The sequence below is a fragment of the Drosophila ficusphila genome, unplaced genomic scaffold (assembly GCF_018152265.1).
Source record: "Drosophila ficusphila isolate 14025-0441.05 unplaced genomic scaffold, ASM1815226v1 contig_583, whole genome shotgun sequence".
In the NCBI taxonomy this organism is placed as follows: domain Eukaryota; kingdom Metazoa; phylum Arthropoda; class Insecta; order Diptera; family Drosophilidae; genus Drosophila; species Drosophila ficusphila.
Genome location: NW_025064513.1, coordinates 12,501 through 17,519, shown reverse-complemented (window position 1 = coordinate 17,519; position 5,019 = coordinate 12,501). Strand labels below are relative to the sequence as shown.

Here is a 5,019-nt window from a genome sequence, read left to right as displayed (position 1 = left end):
ACTTTGTTTCTTTTACTTTGACATGATCTTATATGCGTCACTAATAATATGACGGAATATTTGGCTACGGTAAAAGTGGATTCATAGTTAATCTCAAACATTACTTTGTTTCTTTTACTTTGACATGATCTTATATGCGTCACTAATAATATGACGGGACATTTGGCTACCGTAAAAGTGGATTCATAGTTAATCTCAAACATTACTTTGTTTCTTTTACTTTGACATGATCTTATATGCGTCACTAATAATATGACGGAATATTTGGCTACCGTAAAAGTGGATTCATAGTTAATCTCAAACATTACTTTGTTTCTTTTACTTTGACATGATCTTATATGCGTCACTAATAATATGACGAGTACTTTTTGGCTACCTTTTTCTTTGGATTCCCCAAAAATCCAAAATTATAATTATCAAAATAAATTTAATAATTATAATATTCTTTCCATTTCGTTATTTTATTAAATATCGAATCATCAAGCAAAGGATAAGCTTCAGTGGATCGCAGTATGGCAGCTGCTCAACCACTTACAACACCTTGCCTGTTACAAAAGTCGTTTACAATTGATTCTAGGCTTTGTCATTGTATTAAATAATGTTTTTATATGTAACTAGCGCGGCATCAGGTGATCGAAGATCCTCCCAATTTACTATGTTACAAATTACATTGGCATCACATCCATTGTCGTTTATAAAATGAATTATAAACTTTAAATGGTTTAGAAGCCATACAATGCAAATTGCCCCTTATTTATCATTGCAGTCCAGCACGGATACGACCTTAGAGGCGTTCAGGCATAATCCAACGGACGTAGCGTCATACCACTGTTCGCTCGAACAAGTATTGTGCCATTGGTCCGTACCTGCGGTTCCTCTCGTACTACGCAGGAATGCTGTCGCAACAACGTTTTGTCATTAGTAGGGTAAAACTAACCTGTCTCACGACGGTCTAAACCCAGCTCACGTTCCCTTGCATGGGTGAACAATCCAACGCTTGGTGAATTTTGCTTCACAATGATAGGAAGAGCCGACATCGAAGGATCAAAAAGCGACGTCGCTATGAACGCTTGGCCGCCACAAGCCAGTTATCCCTATGGTAACTTTTCTGACACCTCTTGTTAAAAACTCTTTAAACCAAAAGGATCGATAGGCCGAGCTTTTGCTGTCCCTGTGTGTACTGAACACCGAGATCAAGTCAGCATTTGCCCTTTTGCTCTATGTGTGGTTTCTGTCCGCACTGAGCTGGCCTTGGGACACCTCCGTTATTATTTGAGAGATGTACCGCCCCAGTCAAACTCCCTACCTGGCAATGTCCTTGAATTGGATCATACCTGAGTAATTGGAGTTATACCAAATTTTCAAATCAAAAATACATAAATGCATCGTTTTATTAAAGAATTTGTTTGCGATTATATAACAAACTCGTGATACTTTGATCAAGAAGCTTGCATCAAAACCCAATACCATAAGATATAATAAATATATCCGTATAATGGCTAGGAAATGATACACGTTCCATTTAATCAAGTAAGTAAGGAAACAATAAGAGTAGTGGTATTTCATTGGCGATATCAAACCGAAGCCTAATATCTCCCACTTATTCTACACCTCTTATGTCTCCTTACACTGCCAGATTAGAGTCAAGCTCAAAAGGGTCTTCTTTCCCCGCTAATTATTCCAAGCCCGTTCCCTTGGCTGTGGTTTCGCTAGATAGTAGATAGGGACAGTAGGAATCTCGTTAATCCATTCATGCGCGTCACTAATTAGATGACGAGGCATTTGGCTACCTTAAGAGAGTCATAGTTACTCCCGCCGTTGACCCGCGCTTACTTGAATTTCTTCACTTTGACATTCAGAGCACTGGGCAGAAATCACATTGTGTCAACACCCGCTAGGGCCATCACAATGCTTTGTTTTAATTAGACAGTCGGATTCCCCAAGTCCGTGCCAGTTCTGAATTGATTGTTAATTGATAATCGTTATAATTAATAAGAACTAATCGGTTTGAGCCAATTAGTATTCTTAAAAATTTTAGCAAGAAAGTTCCACAATTGGCTACGTAACTAAACTATCCGGGAACAAGTAACCACCATAAATGATAGACACTCTATTTACCCAGAACGAGCACATAAACCATGTTATTGTTTCCCAATCAAGCCCGACTATCTCAATCTTCAGAGCCAATCCTTATCCCGAAGTTACGGATCTAATTTGCCGACTTCCCTTACCTACATTATTCTATCGACTAGAGACTCTTCACCTTGGAGACCAGCTGCGGATATTGGTACGGCCTGTTGAGAAGTTTGCGTGTCCCCACCATAAATTTTCAAGGTCCGAGGAGAAAATATCGACACAACAGTATATGTCATGCTCTTCTAGCCCATCTACCATATCTCTCTGCGAAAGACTTCCATGGTAGTACGGCTATAAAACAGAAAAGAAAACTCTTCCGATATCTCTCGACGGCTTCTTTATGGTCGTTCCTGTTGCCAGGATGAGCACGAGGCCCATATTTAATAACAAACGGATACTCAACAGGTTACGGAATTGGAACCGTATTCCCTTTCGTTCAAAATTATTCAAGTATATTATTTTTGGCTTGTATATATATTTATTTAGTCATTAGTTTTTTACTTGAAAATTTTCGGCTTTCGCCTTGAACTTAGGACCGACTAACTCGTGATCAACCACTGTTCACACGAAACCCTTCTCCACTTCAGTCCTCCAAGGTCTCATTCGATTATTTGCTACTACCACCAAGATCTGTACCAATGGCAGCTCCATGCAGGCTTACGCCAAACACTTCTACGCATACCATTGTACCTTCCTACTCACTAAAGTTTCAAAATTTATATTACAAGTAATATAAATCATCTACTTTAGCGGTAATGTATAGGTATACAACTTAAGCGCCATCCATTTTAAGGGCTAGTTGCTTCGGCAGGTGAGTTGTTACACACTCCTTAGCGGATTTCGACTTCCATGATCACCGTCCTGCTGTTTTAAGCAACCAACGCCTTTCATGGTATCTGCATGAGTTGTTAATTTGGGCACCGTAACATTACGTTTGGTTCATCCCACAGCGCCAGTTCTGCTTACCAAAAGTGGCCCACTGGGCACATTATATCATAACCTTAAACTTCATATCAAGAAAGTTAAGGTTCTTACCCATTTAAAGTTTGAGAATAGGTTAAGATCGTTTCGACCCTAAGGCCTCTAATCATTCGCTTTACCAGATAAGATTATTTTATATAATATTAAAATGCACCAGCTATCCTGAGGGAAACTTCGGAAGGAACCAGCTACTAGATGGTTCGATTGGTCTTTCGCCCCTATACTCAATTCTGACAATCGATTTGCACGTCAGAACTGTTTCGGTCTTCCATCAGGGTTTCCCCTGACTTCAACCTGATCAAGTATAGTTCACCATCTTTCGGGTCACAGCATATATGCTCAAGGTACGTTCCAGTTAGAGGCATAAATAATATAAATATCATTATACATAACTATATAGAACGCCCCGGGATTGTGTTAATTAACTATAAATAGTTAAAAAACTAATCCCATTATTAGTCAAGTTAATTACGCTATTAGGTTTATATCCCAATAACTTGCACATATGTTAGACTCCTTGGTCCGTGTTTCAAGACGGGTCCCGAAGGTATCCTGAATCTTTCGCATTGTTAATCATACAAGTGCATATAATAAACACAAAAATCATTGATAATTATGCCATTATATAATTCCGAAAAATTAACGCACTGTAATCATATAAATCTATCAGCACTTTATCAAATTAATGACATTTATTTTGTGTTAAAACGCAAGCATTTTAATTTAAATAAACTATAAGCCATATTTTATGATAAATTTTGTATGCTAATAGATTACAATGTCCTTATATGGAAAAAATGCACACTATTATCATAATATTGTTTAAATATTACAATTTTAATGATGAATTTTCCATAATGGATATTCAGGTTCATCGGGCTTAACCTCTAAGCAGTTTCACGTACTATTTAACTCTCTATTCAGAGTTCTTTTCAACTTTCCCTCACGGTACTTGTTTACTATCGGTCTCATGGTTATATTTAGTTTTAGATGGAGTTTACCACCCACTTAGTGCTGCACTATCAAGCAACACGACTCTTTGGAAACATCATCTAGTAATCATTAACGTTATACGGGCCTGGCACCCTCTATGGGTAAATGGCCTCATTTAAGAAGGACTTAAATCGTTAATTTCTCATACTAGAATATTGACGCTCCATACACTGCATCTCACATTTGCCATATAGACAAAGTGACTTAGTGCTGAACTGATTTCTTTTCGCTCGCCGCTACTAAGAAAATCCTAGTTAGTTTCTTTTCCTCCCTAATTAATATGCTTAAATTCAGGGGGTAGTCCCATATGAGTTGAGGTTGTATATAACATTTTTTTTTTCAATATATTCTTTACATTTATATAATGGAGAAACATTTAATGAATTCGTATAAAAATTTTTTCGTTAATTAGTTTTAATTTAGTTATGAGTTTTAAACGAATTTAACGAAGAACAATAACATTTACAAAAGATTTCAATTTTACTAAATCATTAATAAGAGACAATTCTAGATGAAAAATATTTCAAACATTTTTTATGCTAGACATTCCTCAGTATTATATGATTGAAAATGAAAATATTTTTCTTCGTTTTTCACAATCAAATTATTTATAATGTGAGATAATGTTTTCCATAGATATTTTAATATTATGAATAAAAATAATAATTATATTTAATTAAAATTTTTATCCAATAATATACCATATGCTTAGAAATTTGATTACCAAATTTCTAAACAACTTAATTAGCATAGTCTTACAACCCTCAACCATATGTAGTCCAAGCAGCACTAAAAATTAATTAAAGTACCATAACAGCATGGACTGCGATATGCGTTCAAAATGTCGATGTTCATGTGTCCTGCAGTTCACACGATGACGCACAGTTTGCTGCGTTCTTCATCGACCCA

General features: G+C 36.4%; 2 non-coding genes across 2 annotated transcripts in view; both read right to left on the bottom strand.

Annotated features, from left to right (window-relative positions):
• Positions 1–471: 471 nt before the first annotated feature.
• LOC122320496 lies at positions 472–4,431 on the bottom strand. The gene has a single exon (XR_006245702.1). It is a non-coding gene; the product is annotated as a large subunit ribosomal RNA (ribosomal RNA).
• Positions 4,432–4,868: 437 nt separating this feature from the next.
• The window catches only part of LOC122320494, a 179-nt gene continuing 28 nt past the window's right edge, over positions 4,869–5,019 (bottom strand). The window contains exon 1 of the ribosomal RNA XR_006245700.1: positions 4,869–5,019. This exon is cut by the window's right edge and continues 28 nt beyond it. This is a non-coding gene — a ribosomal RNA (5.8S ribosomal RNA).